The sequence below is a fragment of the Panicum virgatum genome, chromosome 4K (genome assembly GCF_016808335.1).
Source record: "Panicum virgatum strain AP13 chromosome 4K, P.virgatum_v5, whole genome shotgun sequence".
NCBI lineage: Eukaryota > Viridiplantae > Streptophyta > Magnoliopsida > Poales > Poaceae > Panicum > Panicum virgatum.
The window spans coordinates 36626888-36650695 of NC_053139.1; the positions used below are offsets into that span (position 1 = coordinate 36626888).

General features: G+C 44.2%; 1 long non-coding RNA gene and 1 pseudogene across 1 annotated transcript; one reads left to right on the forward strand and one right to left on the reverse strand.

Annotated features, from left to right (window-relative positions):
- Positions 1-14337: 14337 nt before the first annotated feature.
- LOC120705198 lies at positions 14338-15397 on the reverse strand. Its single transcript, XR_005687837.1, has 2 exons — positions 15122-15397; positions 14338-14643 (listed from the first exon to the last, which is right to left on the reverse strand). It is a non-coding gene; the product is annotated as an uncharacterized LOC120705198 (long non-coding RNA).
- A 3502-nt stretch (positions 15398-18899) lies between these two features.
- On the forward strand, positions 18900-21384 carry LOC120702179 (annotated as a pseudogene).
- Positions 21385-23808: the final 2424 nt, after the last annotated feature.

Below are 23808 nucleotides of genomic sequence, written 5' to 3' on the forward strand. Positions count from 1 at the left end.
CCTCCTTTGAAATAAATGATGAACCTTGATCCGTTGTCAAAGTTTGAGGAATGCCGAATCTATGAATAATATGCTCCGTAATGAACTCAATTACCTCTCTATGTGTCATATTCTTCAAAGGTACCGCTTCGGTCCATTTAATAAAATAATCCATCGCCACCAACACGAAGCGATGCCCCTTTGAAGAAGAAGGATTAATTTGACCAATGAAATCCAAACCCCATCCTCTGAATGGCCAAGGCTTAAGGATAGGATGTAATAACGTAGCAGGCACCAACTGAATATCACCAAACCGCTGACATTCTTCACATCCTTTATAATATCTAAAGTAATCCGAAATCATACTTGGCCAATAAAAACCGGCTCTCCTAAGCAACCACTTCATTTTAGGAGCCGATTGATGTGTACCACAGATGCCCTCATGCACTTCTCCCATAGCAACACGGATCTGATCGGTATCCAAACACTTGAGAAGAACATCATCGGCGGTTCGACGATAAAGCTCATTGTCAACCAAAATATATTTAAATGACAAACGCCAAATATTCTGAAGGAATATCGGGTAGGAAAAACAAAAATTTTCTACCGCATAAACCAGGATTACTGCAGTTATAAATCACGGGATTACCACTAGACGCGCGGTTGCAGAACTTCTGTAGCGCGTCGGTGCAGTGCAGATGGAAGCCGGCAGTGCAGTTGCGTGAACCACCTCATGAACGGCTCGTCCTTGTGCAACAAGCGCAGCACCTTCACGAAAACGTCGCAATCTGGACTGCTAGGTCCGCGAGGGCGGCCGACCTAGGGCCGTTGCATGAGGAGGAAGAACAGGGAGGGGGGCGCTACTGTAGCGCGACGTTGCTGTTCAAGGTACTGTTCATATGCGTGAATAGTAGATAGGGTTAGGGTTTTTAGGCGCCCCCTCCTCTGTTTATATAGCCCCTTAGGTGGGCTGCCTTGGGCCCCACCTTGGGTGCCCTCTTTTGGGCCTAAATGACCCATTAGTGCATTTAAGCCCAGTTTAATTCGGATCTCATCCTTATCAGGCTTTTTTCCCTTAAGTGTGTGACCCTATGGGCTCACATGAGAATAGACATGGCCCGAGTACTCTTACTCGGCCCAATAGTAGACAGTGGCCTCTAGCAAGACATGTCAACTCCTATACGCACACAAAGATCATATCAGACGAGCCGCCACAATATCATATACATGTTGTTCCCTTTGCCTCACGATATTTGGTCTAACTTAAAGCCGACCACTCTTTCTCGATCCTGTGATTCGGAATCCTTGGTTAACTCTTAACCCCAGCATGGCCATGCATTTCCTGATCCGAATCACTCGAGGGGCCCAGAGATATCTCTCTCTTGTAGAGAGGGGCAAATCTCATCTTGACCGACTATGTCTCACAGCATGCTTCTTGACAGACCCGAAAGCCACCTTTATGACTACCTTGTTACGGTGCAGCGTTTGATGGCTCTTAAGTAAGTCGGTTCACATCTTGAGTACATACGACGATATCAGGTCTTAGGACACAGCGTACATATTGTGTAATGAGAAGTCATCATCTCGTGTTGGGTCAGTTCAATCTCATGTCTTACATGAGCCCACATTATTAGTTTAACATCTCCATGTCCATGACTTGTGAAACGTAGTCAATCAACTAATACATGTGCTAGTCTAATATTCATGTGTGTCCTCACATGAACTCCGACTATGAACACTTTAGAATATCCATACAAGTAAAGAGTTTCACAAATACTTCAATTAAGTATTAATCAATACAAGTTGTCATCCATGAATATTCAAGGAGCACTTTATTAATCATGAATACAAGGAAATATGATTGTCTCTAGGGCATATTTCCAACATATTCCTCTCTGCACCACGACCAGGGTCCTTTAAATATGACACGATAGGCACCCTCCAATCTTGCACTTTGGCTTCAACCTTTTGAGTAGAATTTGCAGCCGAATTGCTGTTTATGCCGCCTCAGCGGTCAAACCGGTCTCTGGACCAGTCAGACCGGTCTCAGCGATCGATCGGACCGGTTCGTCCAGAATCAGTGACTCGTCTTTAATTCGCATCGGCTTCCTAATGTTGAAATATTTCTTCATCACATTATAGTCTGATGCTTGTTGAGCCAGAGCATTAGCCTTTTCATTATCTTCTCTTGGAATATGTTGAATCACAAATTCATCAAAGCAAGAGATAATATCAAGGTATTTATCAAGATATGCATTCAAAACTCCATTGTAACATTGGCATATCTTGGACACTTGCTGCACAACCAGAAGCGAATCACCAAAGGCTTCAACATGCTTCACGCCCATGGATTGCAAAAACTCCAAGCCAAATCAAAGTGCCTCATATTCGACTTGATTGTTCATACAAAATTCTTCCAATCGGTTTGATAACTCAAAAACAGCACCACTTGGAGAGATAAGAACATTACCAATGCCAACTCCCCTCCCATCATCACAAACCAATCCATCAAAATATAATTTCTATGGTGTGCAAGTAATATAGCCGACTTCCAAATCATGCTCATCATTAATCCGATGTTCAACAATAAAATCCGCTACAATTTGGCCTTTTACGGATTTCAAAGATTCATAGGCCAAATCATATTCTACAAGTGCATAAGCCCACTTGCCGATTCTCCTGCTCAAAATCGGCTTTTATAACATATGCTTAATAATATCGGCTTGACAAGTTACTATGCATGTACTAGATAACAAATAATGCCTCAACTTAGTACAAGCATAGTATAAAGATAAGCACAACTTTTCATTAAATGTATACCTTGTTTCCGCATCAACAAGCTGTGAGCTCAAATAAGTAATAATGTACTTCTTTCCTTCGATCTCTTGAGTCAAAACAACACCAATAATCTTATCTTCTGCAGCCACCTAAAAACTAAAAGGAACCCCTCTTTTAGGCGCCTTAAGCACCGGCGGCAAAGACAAATAATTCTTAATCTTCTCAAATGATTCTTGTTGTTCTGCCCCCAAGTAAATTTGGCTTCATCTTTAAACCGAAGAATAGGAGTAAAAGAATTAATCTTCCCGGACAAGTTAAATATAAATCTTCTCAAGTAACTCACCTTGCCCAAGAATTTTTGCAAATCTTTCTTACAAGTTGGAGCCTCAACACGCTTCATGGCTTCAACTCACTTTGGATCAATCTCTATGCCTTTCTCATGAATTATAAAGCCCAAAAATTTCCCGGCCGATATTGCAAAAGCACAGTTAAGTGGATTCATCTTCAAACCATACCGACGCATCCTCTCAAGAGCCAATCTTAGATCAGCCAAATGATTACCTAAACCGGCCGATTTAATCACAATATCATCAATATAGACTTCCAATATAACACCAAGTAAATCGTGGAAGATCAAATTCATACCTCTTTGATAAGTAGCACCGGCATTTTTCAAACCAAAAGTCATGACAACCCACTCAACCAAACCGATAAATCCAGGCATCTAAAGGCCGTTTTAGACATATCTTCTTCGGCCATAAATATTTGATTGTAACCAGCGTTACCATCAAGAAAACTAATGACACGATGTCCGGATGCTTCATTAATCAACATATCGGCAATAGGCATAGGATACTCATCTTTAGGAGTAGCTTTATTAAGATTTCTGAAATCAATGCACACTCTAATCTTGCCCAAATCCTTCTTCTCAACGGGCTCAATATTAGAGATCCACTCTGCATATCGACAAGACCGAATAAATCCAGCTTCTAGCAAGCGATTAATTTCTTCTTTAATTCGGTCATTCATAGCAGGATTAAATCGCCTAGCAGGTTGCTTATAAAGTCTAAAACCGGCCTTAATCGGCAGTCGATGCTCAACCAAATCATGACTCAAACCAGGCATCTCAGAATAACTCCATGCAAAGCAATCCACGTACTCTTTTAATAACTTTATTAAGTCGGCTTTATATTCAGCCGATAAATTTGCATTTACAAAAGTTGGCCTAGGAACACTACCATCTCCAATATCTACCTTTTCTAAAGGATCAGCCGACGTAAATCCCTGGCCTAACTTATCCATATCCTCAATATCTTCAATAGAGTCGCACATATTGTTCATCCGCGACCGATAGTGCTCAATCCTCTCCATCAACCAGTCTGCGTCAGACCGGTCTGACCGGTTAGACTGACCGGTCGGCTCTGTGCGCCGATCTGATGACCAGTCTGACCGGTCTAGACATCCTGTCTGACCGGTCTCGCCCGAGCTGCCTGCTGCACTCATTTTATTTGCAATAATGTAGCCGATTCTCCATCGGCTTTAGAGTAGCAGGCACAAACCTGCAACTGATCAACTCGAAATCAGACAGATCTAATCCCGATAAACACTTGATGTCATCATGCACCCCAAGAGTGTTGGAATCGGCGGTTGCAATGAAGGATGAAGTGTCACCATGAACTACTTCGATCTCATCGCCGATCCACTGAATGAGAATTTGGTGCAAGGTAGAAGGCACACATTGATTGGCATGAATCCAATCACGTCCAAATATCAAACTAAAGTTACCTTGCACCTCGGAGACGAAGAAGGCTGTCGCTAGCATCTTGCTCCCTATGGTCAGTTCCATGGAAGCCACCCCTTTAGCACCAATAGGGTCACCTCCACCCACGCCGCTGACCGTCATGTTCGTCTTGATCAACTCTACGTCCGTCCCCCCAAGCTTCTTGTACAATGAATAAGGCATCAAATTTACAATTGCCCCTCCACCAATAAGCATACGGAAAATCGGCCTTCCATTAATATGACCCCTCATGTAAAGGGTCTTCAAATGATTGTCCGATTCCTTAGGTTTCTGAAATACGGCCTCACGTGGCCCGAAATCAAGAATTGTTGCTTCCTCCTCCGAAACAGCGTAGTACCCTTCGGAAAACACACAACATTTATCTCCATGTTGCTGCGCACTGGAGAAGCCTCATAGTCCACTAGTTCCTCATCACCCAAATCTGTAGAAACTGCTGGAACTCCATCGCATGAAGCCGAAATAGCTGTTTCGGCCTTCTGCTCAACAACAATAGGCTCAACCGTTCTGACTGGTTGCTCCTAGCGGTCAGACCGGTCCTCTGCACCGGCCAGACCGGTCGTCGGAGGCATTTCGACCGGTCCTGTTGACTGCATAGCGGGCTTGACTCGCCATTCTTTCCCTTGAGGAACAATTGGCCGATATTTATTGAAGTTCTCATCCCTGAGCTTTTTGGCCTCTTACTCCTTCTTCTCCTGGCGCCTCAAGTGCTGTAACCTCCTCTTTTGTGAGTGACTTAAACCCGGCGGGCACCACCTAGGCTGGTGGTACTTGCTCGCTGAGCTGCTACTGCTGGCCTCGTGATCATTGGTCAACACACTCTTCTGGGAATTAGTTTGAGCCGATTTTCCAAACACCATCGGCTTCTTTCCAACATCCTTTACCACCACATTCACATCACCGATTCTAACGACGTCATCGGTGGTGGTCTTCCCAGAATCCACTTGCATGGGCTGCATATCCTCCTCCCTCTTCTTAATACGATATTCTTGCCTCAGAGGATGAGACTGAACCGGTCTCTGCTGAGACCGGTCTGACCGGTCGGGCTGGACCGGTCTGACCGATGCAGCCTGTTACTGCTGACCAGATTGGCGCGGGCCCAATCGGTCATGCACTAGTGTTCTGGAGCCATCCCCTTGATAATGTGGGGGATATGGCATGGGGAAACACTGCATTCAGACCCCTTCGTGCTCCCACACCGGATTTGTAGCATTTGATGCCGGAGGCATCCATGGCATAGTAGCATATGCCCTCTGCGGTGGGAATACAGTGACAACTTAACCTCTGCGCTTGTTGGGTCCTTCCCTTATTGGAGAACCACCTCGACGCGGGGGTGACCAAGCTCTCTTTTTTAACGGCCGATCTTGTTGAACGGCCTTCGTGTACTTGTTTAGAAGCTGGCCAAAGGTTGGTTTCTGAGCAACCATCTTCCCTTGAATCTTTGGCACATTCTGCTTCCAAGTACCCTCTTCCGGGCGCTTGGGCTTGAAAGTTCTCGGTCGGCCCTGGGGCTGACCGGTCTGACCGGTCGGTCCTGGACAGCAGGCCGACTTGCAGCAGCAGAAGAACTTTCTTCCCCCCCCCCCCCCCGGGCACTTTAGCTTTGACAGTAATTTTTATTAACTCCTTGCCATCAGGAGCCTTTTCCGGAACCACTTCCCTGGCCAGAATCTTGTCATTAACATTCTTCGGCCGCGTTTCACCAATCACCACATTCTTGCCTTGTGCTCCTTCGGCTTGCTCCGGCCGAATCAGCACCTTTGCATTGCTCAGATAAATAGTATGTGTGTTGGTGTGAACAGAGAATGGCGTCTTGTCAACTTTCATCTCGGGAAAGATCAATCGTCCTTCATTCATGGCCGATTGAACCTGGCGACGGAATACATTACAATCGTTAGTCGCATGAGAATGAGAGTTATGAAATTTACAATAAGCTCGCCGCTTTAACTCCTCAAGCGGCGGTATAACATGAGTAATCTTAATATGCCCCATATGCAACAGTTCATCAAAAAAGCTATCACATTTGGAAACATCAAATGTAAATTTCATCTCTTCTTTCCGACCCATTTGAGTCGGCTTAAGTAATGCACAAGATGTCGGTTTGGCCGATGATGGCCAAACAAATTCGGCGGTGTAAACCTCATTATCCTCATCGGCCGAAGAATCAGAATCATATTCAACAACATGAGTATTAGACCGATGAGGCTTATATGCATCCTTGGAATTTTTAATTTTATACTCTAAGTTCATTGCCCGAAGTGGCAAAGCATTAAGATTAAAGTAATCAAACCCTTTGAGGTTTTCTTTCAAATATGAGCGCAACCCATTTAGAGCAACATCTACCAAGTCCTTATCAGAAATTAACAAATTAAAGCATCGGTTTTTAACTTCTTTAAACCTTTTGAAGTAATCGGATACCGATTCATCTCTAGTTTGCTTAACCGATGTTAAATCTGTCAATTTCGCTTGATTATCCCCACTATAAAAGTGATCATGAAACTTTTGTTCTAATTCATTCCAAGAGCATACTGAATTTGGGGGTAATGCAGAAAACCAAGAGAAAGCCGTTCCAGTTAATGATAAAGAAAATAAACAAACTCGCAAAGAGTTATTAGAACTAGCTTCACCCAATTGAGCCACATACTGACTTATGTGCTCCCAAGTCGATCGATTATCGACCCCACTGAATTTAATAAAATTGGGAACGCACCACCCCGTAGGATAAGGAACCAAATCGTAAGCATCGGGGTACGGTCTTTGATACAACCGATTTCTACCAGGATTTATGCCCAATTCACTAAGTTTAGTACCAAGCAAGATATTTAAATCTGCTCTCATCCTGCAAGATCGGCTTCATAATTCCCGCTACTAGATGTTTGAGCGTTGCTTGCTAGACGATTAGTTGCTGGCTCAGTAGTACTCACCGTCTGTGTAGCATGATGGGGGTTATTTTTTGTCAAATCATCCCAAACATCTTGCGGCATAGCGGGTGGAAAAGGAGATTTGCCGTATGATTTGGTGGTATACGGCGGTACGAAACCCTCCAATTCATCTGTTCGGCCAGGAGCAGCCGAACTTGGAATTGGCGCAAGCGCGGGAGTAGACGCCAAGGCTAGTACCATGGCACCGGTCTGACCGGTCTGAGGGACCGGTCTGACCGCACCAGCCGCCGAGACAGCGGTCTGACCGGTCGATGCGACCGGTCTGACCGGTTCGGCCGCGGATGGCCGAACGGTGCCTGGCGGTGGTGACTGCCCAGCGAAATAATTCGGTGGCATTCCAAATCCCACATTAACTATAGACGCAGGAGCTGCCGAACTAGGGGTAAGATCTTTAGAAGAATATGTAGTATCCACGGACTTACCCTTCTCCAATCTATCCATACGCTCAGATATGTTAATCAAAGTGTTTTGCGTGGATAGCTGTGCATCATTGATTTTCTTCCCAAGCTCAGTCAATAACATGCTGTATAGATCTGGATGGGAAGAACTTACATTGGTTGCCGCAGGAGCAGGCGGTGGTTGTGTAGTAGTTGAGATCGATGGCATGACGAACGTCTCCTTCTGGATCACGCCTTGCCGAGTCTTCCCAGAGCATGCTAGCTTCCTCGCCTTGAGCTCCTCGTTCTGCTGCTTCAAGTCAGCTTCGAACTTCTGGCGCTGCTCCTCGGATAGATCTTCATATGTGACGTTGACGGCATTCAACAGATCTACCTTGGAAGCATCTCCTAATTCACCGGTCATCGTAACCGATGTAGATTGTTTCTTCTTGCCCAGCGGAGTCGCCAAAAAGTATGTTGACGCTAATCTGGTCAACACACCAGTGTGCTAGAATGCGCGGATCGCAATGATCAATCACCAGCGAAGAACACCGGCGACCGGTCAGACCGGTCACGCCAACCGGTCAGACCGGTTGGACGCAGAGAGCTTAGCAAAACCTAGAACCTCAGGCTCAGGAGGGACCCCGTCGGAGCTCGAAGAACTAGGGTTGCCTTGAGGTCGGCAGGCCACTCAAGACGCCTTTGAATGCCGTAGAGACGAGCAAAGAACAGCAAAGTGGTTGGAAAAGATTAGGGTTTGAGTAAAAGGGTAAAAGAGATTGTTTTGATTCGATTGTGGTTAGAAAACCCTCAATCGGCAGCAGCCTTCATATTTATAGGTCGGGGAGGACGTACCACTTCAAAATCGGGTTACAATAGGACTCTTAACATGAAACCCTAACCCTACTCGGATTACAAGCCTAGACCGGTCTAACCGGTCGGCCCAACCGGACAGACCGGTCGGCCTCGGTTATTGCCAATTTTGGCCTCCAACACACGGCTTGCTAGGGTGGTGGCGGAGAGGCCAAATCGCGTGGATCTGGTCACTCCCTTCGGCGTTGCACGGATAGTGGAGTGTACCGACCACGGCGGCGCTTGCGGCGCGGCAAGGCGTGCTCGGGGCAGCTTGAGCATGTCCAGTGGTGGAGGTAGCTGCCCCTCGTCATCGGCTCGGTTGCCGGCGGGTTCTGAGGACGCAGGTGCAGGGCCTAGTCGTCGCCGCCGCGGCGTCTTGCGAGCATGTTGCGGCGATACACTACGTAGCAGCGCCACCGAGCTTCTTTCCTCAACTTCAGAGACGACGACCGCCAGTGCTTCCCTGGTACCCTGTTCGTGGTGACTATGGGAGAGGCCAGTGGCCTAATCCACCCGACTGAGTTCGGCGTGGGGGATTGCAGTGGTCGTCCGATGGCTTGCTTGTCCGCCTTGGCAATGATTTTGTCTTTGCAGGAACTTCAGGCAAAAGCTCTACTTGATTTTTGTGTCAGGTCAACATCGGCGGCGTTGTTCGGGAGTCAGTTTTCCTTCCTTAAGGCGTTGCTGTGATGCTCTCTGCAAAAGGTCAATAATCCTCCAGGTCAAGACCTAATTCCGGCTCGTCGGTTGGGCGACGACGGCGTCAACGTCGTGTTCTCCTTGGAGGCGTCGCCTCGGAGGTTATGTTCACCTAAATTTATTGTCTAGGCGAGCAAGCAACAAACAATTCAGACATCAAGTTTCTAAGTAGACGAGGTGTTGGATTAGTGTTGCTAAAGATTTGTTGCAAGACTGAAGCGTGAACGAAGAAGAAGATTAAAGCGTAGTCTTCTAGCTTTCTTTTTTCGTTTTAGAGTTCCTTTCTTGTATTTGTAACCCTCATTTTGAGATTGAGCCTAAGTGCTCTTGTAATTCTTGGCTGTATATATCCACCATGTGGATATAAAAGGCTGGTTTTTAACCTTAATCTAAAAAAAAGTGGAACAGTTGCACAATCATAATTGTACTATATTTTTAAGAAAATTCAACCCGTTACAGTGTTGTAGGAGGGGGCTATTTATACCCCCACCTTATTACATCATTCCCTAAATACCGCTCATGGGGGGAGCTACCTTGATGCCTGAATACCCGACTTTTTTCTTCAAAAATCAATTGTACATTAAGTATACACTAGTAAAACGCACGTGCGACATGCACTTGCTACTTGTTTTGAAAAAACATTGACTGATTCTAAACTGTAACAAATACAATTTCGTTAGTAGTGAACAAAAGAAAGTGTAATTTGTCTAAAACAATCTGTATTTTCCATGTGAGTACCCTGTGTAAAAAGCAGGAGCATGCCTAAAACAATCTGAATTTTCCATGTGAGTACCCTGTGTACAAAGCAGGGGCAAGATTTATCCCTACACATACCTTGATTTTCAAATCGCTCAACAATCATATATTAAGAATAAGAGCACCTATCCAGCCATCCCAAAATAATCAACAGGCAATTCAGTCCTATCCAGCTATCCCCAAATGAGTCCACACGCTATCCAAAGCTCAAACTGTCAATTGCACAGTAAGCAGGGAGGCAACTCGTTTGTATCTTTGAGGACGAATAGGTTTTGCTGGGGATGGAGTATATTGGCGATTATTATTATGGTGGCTGTTGGGCCGAGAGGATTGAGGAGGAAGAGAGAGAGACAACTAGGGCTGCTGGGGCGCTGGGAATGCCGACCGCAGGGCTTTGCCCACGGCCGGCAAGAGAGAATGGATTTCCTTCTAATCTCTTGCTTGATTAGATTGACACATATCCTCTCCATATATAGAGAAGTATACTTGATCTCTAAGCAAGTGGCTAATTAACCCTAATGGGCTAAGGCCCAATAGTCCCTTGACTCCTCAACAATTATCATATCCTTTCCTTTTCACGATTGAACTGAATTGAATCCACGGCTGAACTGAATTCACAAACAAGCAGTACACGACAGAGCTTTCCATTGACTTTTATTCCACGACTGAATTTTAATCGGAAAAAATCTCTCCTTTGTTGTTCGCGTCTTCAGCTGATCGACAAGATAGGAGGAGCTGCGGCCGCGGACGCCAATGGCAAGGATGGGGCCATCAACCCCACTCCCACCCGGCCGCCGCCACCAAGCAGAGTGGCGCTGCCACTGAAGCTCAAGGGCGCTGAGTTCGAGCTCCTACCCTTCGGTGCCGGGTGGAGGATGTGCCCCGGGATGTCGTTTGGGCTGGCCAGCATCGAGCTCGTGCTCGCTAGCCTACTGTTCCACTTGGACTGGGACGCGCCCGTGGCCGACCCCGCGGAGTTCAACATGGCCAAGGCGTTCGGCATCACCGCGAGGCGGAATGCCACAACCCTTCTTCTGCACCGCATCCTCCACTATTATAAAACAACAGACTGGAGGCGTAATCGACAGGGACTGAGCAAAGATGGCAGGCGGGTAAGTAGAGCGGGCGGTGACAAAAGAAATATGTTTTTGGCAGAAACATCTCCTAACATGTAGTTTTTATGGGTCTACACCCCCTCCCACCTCCCTCGCTCTTTGCGGGTGGGTCCAGCATGAAAGGTACGGTGTGTCCGCTATAGGTGATAATTTTTTTAAATTATTTTCGATCTTTATATTATATATATGTATATGTTATGTTGAATCTATTTCTTCATTTTCTCAGCCAAAACTCAGCCTAACGACACCTCTAACACGAGTATATGACCCAGGCCAACAGTCCTATCCCCACTCCCACCTCCTGTTGTCGTGAGGCCAGTCCCCTCGCGCACATTTTGTAGCTCCCGACTACTGCAAGGTTGCGAGCAGGCAGCCATGGAAATTAGCAAGCTGGCTAGGTGGCCAACGACAATGCACATAGGAATACCCAGCAGACGGTCCTGAACTAGAGCTACCCTCTCCTTGCTGGCAACACTGTGCACGTGCCTTATCATCATCCAGGACATGGTAAGCTGATTTCACCGAGAAGTTGCCTTTCTTGTCAAAATGCCAGGCTAGCAAATCCTCCATGCCATGCTTCACCGGGATACCCAGGATACGATGTACATCCTCCTCACAGAACACTGATGTTATTAGCTGGCTGTCCCAATCTCCAGTCACTGAATCGATCAGCTCAGAAACTCGTCGTAGGAGTGTGCGACCTCACGGTGTTATTGATCGCCTAGTAAGGCCATCTAGTATGCATGGATCACTCCAAATGTCAATCTGTGTTCCATCTCCCACTCTCCAAATCAACCCTTTCTTCAGAGCATGCACTCGACGAACAATGCTGCGCCAAGCATAAGAAATACCCGGCTTCTCTGATACCTCTAGCAGGTTCCCCTGGGGAAAGTACTTCGCCCTTGGCACTAGAGCACACAGAGACTTGGGGTTGTTTATCAGCCTCCACCCTGTCGTGCAAGCATAGCAAAATTGAAGAGATGCAAATCTTTGAACCCAAGTTCACCATTCTCCTTTTGTGTGCACAATGTCTCTTTGGACAGCCAATGCATCTTGTTTTGCTGATCTTGTTGAGCCCACCAGAAGTGGCAAATCATTTTCATAATATCATCACAGAGGGTCTTTGTGGGGTCAAAACACGACATTGCATAACTTGGAATAGCTTGTGCCACAACTTTTATCAAAATCTCTTTCTCGGCCTTGGATAATAACTTCTTCCAACCTTGTATTCGTTTCCACACCCTATCCTTCAAGTAAGCTGAAGTTTTCTCCTTGGACCGGCTCATATAAATCGACAATCCTAGATACTTCTCATTACGGGCTTCCACTGTAATTTCCACTGCTGCCATCAACTGTTGCTTCTCAGAATGCCTGGCATTTTTTGCTGAACATAACCGAAGACTTATCATTGTTTATGATCTGCCCCGAACAATCCTCATACAATGAAAGAATGTATTGCAGTCGGCTTGCACTCCGATCATCATTTTTTAGGGGTAGCAAGGAGTAGTCTGCAAACAATAAATGATTTATACTCGGAGCGTTTTGGCATATTTTCACCCCCACCAGCTCACCATCCTCCTCAGGTGCGTGGAGCAGACTAGAAAAATGCCTCGGTGCACAATAAGAAAAAGTAGGGGGAGAGAGGATCCCCTTGTCGAAGACCACATTTAGGGATAATTTCCTCGGTGAGCTCACCATTCACCTTTATACGATTTTTAACCGTGGTAACGCACTTCATTATTGTGTCCACCCATTGCTGGAAGAAACCTGTTTGCACATCATTTTTTTCCAGAAATTGCCACTCCTCACGGTCATAGGCTTTACTCATATCAAGTTTGACAGCTGCATAGCTTTCTCCCGCACCTCTCTGTGTCTGCACGAAGTGAGTCAGCTCATATGCTAAGAGTACATTATCAGTGATCATACGGCCAGGAACAAAAGCACTTTGGTTCAAGGATATAATGTCAGGGAGTATGATCTTCAAGTGGTTGGACAGTACCACCATCGTATCATTCCAGCCCTCTAGCATAACACCTCCACTCAGCAGCTTCTTTACTTCTCTCGTGACATCCCCACCCACAATATCCCAGAATTGTTTGTAAAACAAAACTGATGACATCCCATCCACTCCAGGAGCCTTTAGATCACCCATACTGTTGAGTACAGATTTAAAGTTAAAGTAATACCTAAATCTGAATCTAAATTATATAATTATAATAAAATATTAAAGTGCACTAAAATTAAATTTTAAGTTACTATTTCTATTATTACTAATATATTTTATATTTTTATTAATATAAAAATACTACCCATGTTATGTGTCACCTGTATACATAACAATACCAATTCACAAACAAATGCATGGTTCAATGAATATATATCAAACATATATGAAGGTGTGATGCAAAATAAAATCTATTGCAACTAGATAATGATAAATATGTATTTTAGAGTATGCATTAGAATATCTAATAGATGAAAGAGGGTGTGTGATAGATAATTATAATATTAGCTATAAGTTTTTTTATATTAATTTTGATTAGCCCATGCAGGAGCATGGGTTGATAGGCTAGTATAAATTAATGAAATGTGCACATTTTTAAAAATTACTGTACTGAATATTTTTTTAAATATTCAAATATTTACTAGTTTGACACTAATAGGCGTTCAATAACTAACTTGAAGGGAGGTTTGTTTCGCTTAAAAATATAGCTTCAAGTCTATGACATAATTTATACTCCACAAATTGCATTTTGTAGATGTTTTAAAATATTAAATTTTTCTACCAGCCTGTGAGGATTAATCGACAAAGATCATTAGCGTGGGATTTTATTTCAGAACTTGGCATTGGTTAGTCATCAGGGTTGTTTTTATTTGACATTTGACAATTTACGTGACCCAATTATAAGAATTGTAGCAATGCTTGGGGTCCAACGCTAGCTTTCATTACGAAACAGGAAAAAGAAGGCCAATTATCGCATTATCTCATGCATAAGTAAATTTTCTGATAGCTTTCAATATAAAACAGAGAAGGTGAATAGCATGCACAAGTTAATAATAGGTCCAATTGCTAAACTTGTATGCCCAAATAACTTTTTTTTTACAATAATATAACTCTGCAACATCGTAGTAATAATGGTTACATAGTTGGTAAGGTCTCTTATGTTGTGATACTCAAATTCCAAATTTAATGCACTTTGGAACACAATTTTGCCAAATAGCCACTGTCGGTGTTAATGGACCCTAAGACTGGTCATGATTCGAGCTCAGCTCACAACATCATGGGTCACGAAGAAATGCTTTGGGGTCATGACGGTTCTCACTATCCGGATCTGGATCTGGAACTGCAACATTGTGGATCAACCAATTAGATCTATAATGAATCAACAAAAAAGAAAAAGAAATATATGTGCAGCATTCTTGAAGGGGAAAAGAATTGAGATATTGAGGAGTGCAATTGGAAGAATTTTTCATATGGCTTAAGCCTTGTGACTCTTCACAAAAAGGGAAAAGAATACTTAAGTTTTGACTGTTATCATGAGATTTACATGTACTTGACGATTGCATGCCTCCTAATTATATATAACTTGATGTAAAATGCAATTGCCAATGTGTCATGTTCAGCAATTATATATATACTTTTGGTGCCGGGAATAATTAAGCAGCATTTGAGTAGTGACTGTCCATAAGAATTTATATTTCATAATCTTTGCACATACAAGTAAATAATTAAGTAACAATTCTTGTAAACAACTAAATTTTATTTATCAAACTAGTCACTAGTGATTCAGAGTAGTACAATCATGATGATCGAGCCTTTACCTGCCGGAGGTGTGACGGGTTGAACTGCCGGAGGATCACCTCCTGCTCCAGGAGTAGCCGGAGGATCGCTGCTGCCTGGAGTGGCTGGAGGTGCAATGGTCGGTGCGGCTGGAGAATTGCTAACTGATGAAGGGGCCAACTGAATGGGGGAGTTGTTATCAAGTGCCATCAGCTCTAGGAAGAACGCAACCTGAAGGGTGAGACTGTCTTCAGGGAGGTTGCTTTTAAGGGTATGCAATTGGATGACAGAAAAGGAAAAGCACCATTTGACCCACCTACCTGACCTGGGAACCGAAGAATTCTATCATGTGCTTTATTAGATTCATTTAGAAGGCGGGTGTGCGTTTACATCATGGCTGTATCAGAGTCATGGAAAGTTCTGCAGATGAATATATTCTCCTCGGTCAAAGTTTTCGGCAGCTGGATGGGTCAATAGCAGCGTGCAAAGGTTGGTGGCCTACCGGAATCTCAGTGTGCTGTATGAAGCCTGAAATGTCAACTTTCTTAGTGCAGGTTCAGGATAATGCAAGCGACACTTGGCATTGGTTCATCAGGGTTGCTGTTAGTACTATTCTTTTTTCCTCGAAATCAATTTATGTGAAAGCTTTCGAGACGAAGATTTTAACATTCTCAAAAAAGGTGCCATTTTGTGAAAATTTTGTCTAGATAAAGTTGGTTTTAGTATCCAGAATCAAAATACTGTCCTGGGTATTCTTTTTCTGGAATGATAGTTTGAGTTTTGTTTCCTGACTATGTCCTGTACTGACTTAACAAGATCATAAGGCATACGCCGAAGTAACTGTTTTATTTACAAACGAGATTGCCCACATATTCCAGCTCCAAGGATGTTGACCTTCCAAGTAACACAATTGGCAGGCACCCACCTGAAAACAAAACAACGTGCATTTTTATATGGCACAGTTAGAGTCAAGACTTAACAACGATACCTAAAGAATACTGAAACCAACAAACAGTTTGAATGAGACCAGCGAAGTTGAATGCCAAAAGCATGCGTTCATGCAACTTCCTAGTTCCCACCGGTTGGACTAGAAGATGGTGTGCCCTTTGTAGAGCAGCTTCACAGCAAGGAGCTACTGCCCCATATATAACTAGACTCCGGTAAAGGGCAATTTGGATAAATAGCAATGGCCTCTTCGAGCATCTTGTCGCCATGTCTTGTTTGGCTTCTTTGTCTCATCACCTTCGGTAGCCTACCAGAGGCCACCTGCAGTGAAAGAGAAAATGAACAGCAAGCACTCCTCTGCTTCAAGTCCCAGCTATCTGCTACAGCCGATGTTTTTGCCACATGGAGCAATGCATCCTTGGAGTTTTGCAGCTGGCACGGGATCACTTGCTGAGGGACCGAAGCCGGCGACCAGAGGGGGGGTGAATGGGAGCCGATCAAAATTTCTTCCGAAATTCAAACCGTCGGCCTATATCCCGAAAATCACCCAAACCCTCAAGCGTTCTGACCAAAGTTTGGAATAACTATGGAAAAGCTAAACCAACACAAAAGGCCTCGAACGTGCGAGCGAAACCACGAAGCAAATCGAAAGCAAATCGGGAAAACAACAGACCTCTCTGCCTGGACCGGTCTGACCGGTGCACTGGACCGGTCTGACCGGTCGTGTCTGTCCAAAGGCGAGCAGACCAGTCTGACCGGTCTTGCCTACCGGTCTGACCGGTGGCACCCAGAAAACCCCGAAAACTTTGATTCAAACGGTGAATCTCGACCAAACGACCACGAAAATCGATGAAACTTGGGGGATAGCTTCGCCCCTACCCCGTGAACATATCCCTAAGAGATCTCGTTCTAAAGATCAAAGAATCTTGAGAATTCGAGGGGAGATCAAGAAGGATTGGGGTTTTCTCAAAAACTCAAGAACTTCAATTCTGAAAAGCTAGCGATTCCAGAAGGTTGGGCACGAGGCTAGAAGCACGAGAATCACTACAAAGAGCTCGAAGAACCGTCTCGATCATGTGCATCAAAAACGAAACAAAAATCCATCACAAAAGACCACAAGAGGGACGGAATTGGATTGATTCAAAAGCCCAGAGGGCACGAGGAGGATAGGGCCTCCTTTCCCAATCAAATCCAACACGAAGTCTCACAAATCCATGGACTAATTCTATTCTAAAGAGAAGAACAGGGGGAGAGAGACACAGGGGCGGCGGCCTGGGAGAAAGAGCAATTCACGGTCAAGTTACAAAAGCCACACGACCTAATACAAGTGAAGGGGTATTTATACCCGCGGAGACCGGTCAGACCGGTTCCATGGACCGGTCAGACTGGTTGGTTAGACCGGTCAGACCGGTGCCAGGGACCGGTCAGACCGGTTGGTCTGCAGATTCCCCCTGTACACGATCTCATCTGACGGCTGAGGTACTTTCTTCGCAACGAAGTCTTCTCCACGATGCCGCCATCTTGATGAAGATCTGGTCCACGGTTTTGGATGGTCCGTGAAACCCGGGTAGATGGCCGGTTTTGAGAAAACCGTCAAAACTCCTCACGCGGGAAGATTCCCGCCTCCACGCCGTGGCCCTAGACGCTGTTCCCGCCTCGGCCTTCTGACGGCCCTAGACGCCACCCGACGCCCGTCACCTCCTCGCCCGCAGCGAGGCCCTAGACACCGTCGACGCCCGTTGCCTCCGTCAGTCCCGAGACCGATGCCCGTGCCTCCACGACTTGGCGTTTTCAACCGCCGTCCGCCTCCTTGGTTTTATGGCGCAAACCAAGAAACCCGCCTTCCGTCGCCGCTTGCGCCCTCGATCCAGGAGTGGACGCCACAGCTGCCGCCCGGCCTGAGCTCCTCCACGGCAACTCTCCGTCGACACTCGACGCCCGTGTACCTGCAATCCAAAGACCAAGCGCACGATCACACCGCACGGTTGACAATTCACTCATCACAAGCAGGATAGAGTACACTCATTCCTCACTTGCAGCCAACGGTCTCCTCGCAGTGTTATTGCGCTGGATCTAGCATCAGAAGGAATCATAGGTACCATATCACCTTGTATTGGAAATCTCACATCTCTTACAAGGCTGCAACTGTCAAACAATAGCTTCCACGGGAGCATACCATCAGAGCTTGGACTACTCAGCCAACTCAGCAGTCTGAACTTAAGCATGAACTCTCTTGAAGGTAACATCCCTTCTGAGCTTTCTTCATGTTCCCTTAGTCAATTCATCCATCTTCAGGAGATACCATCTGCCCTTAGTCAATGCATCCATCTTCAGGAGATTAACCTTAGCAACAACAATCTAGAAGGAAGCATTCCCTCTCCTTTTGGTACTCTTCCAGAGCTGCGAATCCTAATTCTCGCTAGCAACAAGCTTAGTGGTGCCATACCACCCTCTTTGGGCAGCAGCCTTTCTCTCAAATACGTTGATCTTGGGAGAAATTCTATCACGGGAGGGATTCCAGAGACCTTGGCTCGCAGTTCATCTCTCCAAGTACTTAGGCTCATGAGAAATAGTCTTAGTGGAGAACTCCCAGAGGCTCTCTTCAACTCCTCATCACTTATTGCCATCTGTCTCCAAGAAAACAAATTTGTTGGTTCTATACCACCTGTTACTGCAACCTCTCCCTCAGTAAAACATCTTCATTTGGGAAGGAACTCTCTCTCAGGAACAATACCAGCCTCATTAGGCAACTTTTCTTCCCTACTTGATCTTCGTCTTACACGAAATAAGTTAGTTGGGAGCATTCCTGAGAGCATAGGCTATTTGCCTACATTAAGTTTACTGAACTTGAATTTAAACAACTTGTCTGGGCCAATGCCACCCTCTCTCTTCAATATGTCCTCCTTCATAGCACTTGCTATGGCAAACAATTCACTCAACGGAAGATTGCCGTCCCACATCGGCTATACACTACCAAAAATTCAGATACTAATTCTCTCATCAAACAAGTTTGATGGTCCAATTCCAGCTTCTCTTCTCAATGCCTTCCACATGCAGTGGCTTTACCTAAGAGGAAACAAGCTAACTGGGCCCGTTCCATTCTTCGGATCATTGCCGAATTTGGAAGAACTAGAACTGTCATATAACATGCTAGATGCAGGAGACTGGGGTTTTGTCTCTTCACTATCAAATTGCTCAAGATTAACAAGACTGTATCTGCCTGGGAACAATTTCCAAGGGAAATTGCCAAGTTCTATTGGCAACCTTTCTGTTAGTCTTGAAGTACTGTGGCTAAGGGACAACAAAATTTCTGGGCCAATACCACCCAAGATTGGCAATCTCAAGAACCTCAATCAATTGTACATGGATTACAATTGCTTCACTGGTAGTATACCACCAACAATTGGGAATCTGAAAAGTTTGGTAGTTCTAGCTGGGGCACAAAACAAATTATCAGGCACGATCCCTGATGCTATTGGCAACATTGTTCAGCTTACGCATCTGAAATTGGATGCCAACAACTTGAGTGGCAGGATACCTGCAAGTATAGGACGTTGTACTCAACTCCAAAAACTCTATCTTGCTCACAATGCACTAAAATGGTAGTATACCAAGATCAATCCTCAAAATTTCTTCTCTTTCTCAAGAATATGACTTGTCACACAACTACTTATCTGGAGCAATACCAGAGGAAATTGGCAATCTCATCAATTTGAATAAACTTAGCATCTCAAACAACATGTTGTCTGGCAACATCCCGTCCACTCTTGGACAGTGTGTGCTTCTGGAATATCTTAAGATGCAAAACAACTTATTTATAGGAAGCATTCCACAATCTCTTTCAGAACTAGTAGGAATCAAAGAGTCGGATATTTCTCGGAACAATTTGTTTGGAAAAATACCAGAGTTCTTAACGTCCTTGAATGATCTCCATTACCTCAATTTATCCTTCAACAATTTTGAAGAAGCAGTTCCAAGAGGTGGTATTTTTGCCAATGCTAGTGCAGTGTCAATCGAAGGAAATGATCAGCTGTGCTCTAGTGTTCTAACAGGAGGCACCCGTCTTTGTTCTGCAAGGGGTGGCGACAAGAAAAGCAAGCACACTTATTTGGTTCTAGTTGCAAAGCGAGTAATACCAGTTGTTATAATCATATTGTTTTGTCTTGCCGCATTTTTCTGGAGGAAGAGAATGCAAGCACAAGCACATTTGCATCAATTCAATAAGAACATGAAGAACTTTACATATGGCGACATCGTAAAGGCAACAGATATGTTCTCTTCTACTAACTTAATTGGCTCAGGTTCATTTGGAATGCTTTACAAGGGTAACATGAGTCTTCACAAAGATAAAGTGGCCATCAAGATTTTTAACCTCAACATATACGGAGCACATAGGAGCTTCCTTGCAGAATGCGAAGCCCTCAGAAATGCCTGGCATCAAAATATTGTAAAAATCATTACTTTATGCTCTTTAGTGGATCCTACTGGGGCTGACTTCAAGGCCATAGTTTTCCCATATATGCTGAATGGGAACCTAGACATGTGGCTAAATCAGAGGGCACAACAACATAATCAAAGAAAGATTCTGACTTTAAGTCAAAGAATCAATGTAGCATTAGATTTAGCAAATGCAATGGATTATCTTCATAACCAATGTGCATCTCCATTAATACACTGCGACCTGAAGCCAAGCAATATTCTTTTGGACCATGAGATGGTGACATGTCACTGACTTTGGACTAGCAAGGTTTCAATGTACTAAATCAAGTACACATAAAGATAGTTCAGCAACTTTGGCCGGCCTAAAAGGGTCCATCGGATATATCCCACCAGGTGAGTTTATCTTCAATTTAAGTTCTTTTTTGTTTGTTCTTTACAGAACTGAATAAAAGCTTGTTTCATGCAATATGATGAAAACTGTAAATATATATGCAGAGTATGGCATGAGCCAAGACATATCAACCAAGGGTGATGTTTACAGTTTCGGAGTGGTCCTGCTGGAAATGATGACAGGTTGTCGTCCCACTGATGAAAAGTTCAATAATGGTACAAGCCTGCATGAGTTTGTTGACAGAGCATTCCCAAAGAACATCAATGAGGTTGTTGATCCTTCCATACTACAAGATGACATCAATGCAACCGAATTTCTACATAATTGCATAATTCCCTTGGTCAAAATAGGACTGTCCTGTTCCATGACATCACCCAAAGAGCGGCCTGGAATGGACAAAGTTTCTACTGAAATCGTTGCAATCAAGAATATGTTCTCAAGAATCCATGAACATGATCAATTGAAATAGGGGACAGATAGTGCCTAAATCTAGTGATTTAACTGTACATCATTAATGTACTATGTGATGCTTTCTCACCCCCTTTTGGATTCTGTATAGTTAATCAAACTTGCATTCATCTACAGAGATTACCCATTGTTTGGAAGTAGCCGTTCATGTCATTTTTTCTCTTTTGATTTATTGTGTTGTGAATTCATAGAATCTCATCTCAATCAGACACTTCATATCAAGATCCATTGGTCACATAATAGCCCTAACGGGGCCCTAGCGATGCTTCTAGAAACCAATATTAGATCAGAATGGGAACTAACGTAGATCTACGGGGAGCAACTCAGTCCACACCAAATTGCGACCTACTCTGCACGAAGTTATATACCTGGCACTAGCCGCGGAACCGTAGCTCCCGCATGGAGCGCGTGCTGCTGCTTGGAGCAGATGGAAGCTCTCTACCACGCATCCCGACCGTCGCAGCTATCTCAGGGCACGAAGACTGCCGTGTCCTGTAGCGTGGCGCAAGCGGCTCCGCCGCCGCCAGTTGCCACGACGGCGGCTATTGGCTATTTGGAACTTGGAAGCCGTGGAATAAGGAGGATCGTGACTTTTAAAATGAACCGGCGGAACTGCAGAGGCATTGAAGGGTTCTTATCCAACCTTTTTTTTTTTTTTGCGGGTAACTTGATCCAACCTACCCCTGCCAGTGATTCTCACATCTCCATCCTCATCACAAATCATAAATCCCCATCCACCTGCAGCTGTTTCATATGAATAAGGCCAATCTCAGTGGGAGTATCATAAGAGTGTCATGGCATTAAATTTGCTAATATGTACCAATAGTACGAAGAGAGAGAAAAGATGAGTGTCATGAAATGTGAGAGGAGTGTCATAGTGATGATACTCTACTGGCACAGTTCTTAAGATTTCAGTCTAGGTAATTGTGTCGATGACACTCCCACTGAGGCTGGCCTAAAAGGTTAATTGGATTGTGTCATTACGATTTTTCCAAGTTTTGTGATCTGCCACCATAGTTCAGCTATTTGAAGACGTACCATTATAATTGTTTCTCTATCTGAAATATGCGATTTTGTAGACATATCATTATAATTATTACTCCCTCGGTCCCAAAATAATTGCACATCTAGAGTTTGAAATTTGTCTCACAAAAAATAACTACTTTGACTCCACTACCATAAAAGACCAGAGTATCCGGAGTCTCATAAAAAAATAAGACAATATCCACATCCAGTATCCGGATTCTTTTCACAAAAAACAAAATGTATTTTTGTAATTTCATTATACATTGGTTTGTGTGTCTGGTCTTAGATAAGCAAATATTATACCACGGAGGGAATATTTCTCTACAGAGTTATGTCATTTTGTATGTTTTTGATGCTCTTAGGTCCACTCACAGACCTTCGTATTTTCGTATGATCCAAAATACCTCAATTGGCTCTCATCTCTCCACTTGCTGACATGCGGGCCCATATGATCTGCTTCCTCCTTCCTTCTCCGACCGGCCTATCCATCCATCCCCAACCTGGCTGGCTGTTCCTTTGGCCCCCATCTGCCATCTGTCAAATAAAACAAATTTAAGAAACTCAGATCTTACAAGACTGTCATGCTTGACGTACAGCATGCTCCAATCCACACTCCATGCTTAGACAGTAGGTGTGGAGGCATCTAAGGGTCTGTTCGTTCGAGCTGCAGTTTTTTAAGCTTTTATAAAATGCTGATTTTCTTTTGAAAAGTAAATAATAGTTTTTAGATGATGTTTTTAACTTTCTAGACTCAAAAAGCTACAAAAGCTCATAAAATAGAACTTTTCAGTTTTACATATAAATTTAATTTTTGAACTTTTAACTTTTCAAAAGCTGCGCGAGAAATTAGTTGTTTGTTTAAATAAGAAATCTTTATTCCTTAGCTCCGCATGTCTGCATGCATTAGCTAGCTGGTACATAGCATGATACATGATTTGAGTCTGAATCTCGTTCCGGTCCTTTATCTCTTCATCCTAATGTGCTCTTTAGCTCTTGTTATCACTGACCAAAACGAAACTGACAAAGAATGACAGGCTCATCAATGCTTCAAGTCCTGGATATCAGATCCAGTCGGAGCCTTGTTATCCTCATGGGGCAACACATACCTCCAGTTCTGCAACTGGCATGGCGTAAGCTGCGGCGGTGTCTCCCCGCAGTACACAACTTCACTAAACTTTCTTTGAAATGTCTCACTGACTCTACAACTCCCTCCGTTCCAAATATATATAATTTGGAATGGAGGGGTGTGTGTGTGTGTGTGTATACACACACACACAACCTTACAAGGTTTAAGGACCAGCACAAAATGGCTTGACTGCTTGAGGTTGACCACACACAGGGTAAATATAACAGGGAAATCGATCAATAGCCGTTTTATTGATTCACATTCCCATTATTTTACAGTTTTACAGCTTAATAACACACAGAAACTCTTGTATGAGATATAAAACACAAGAC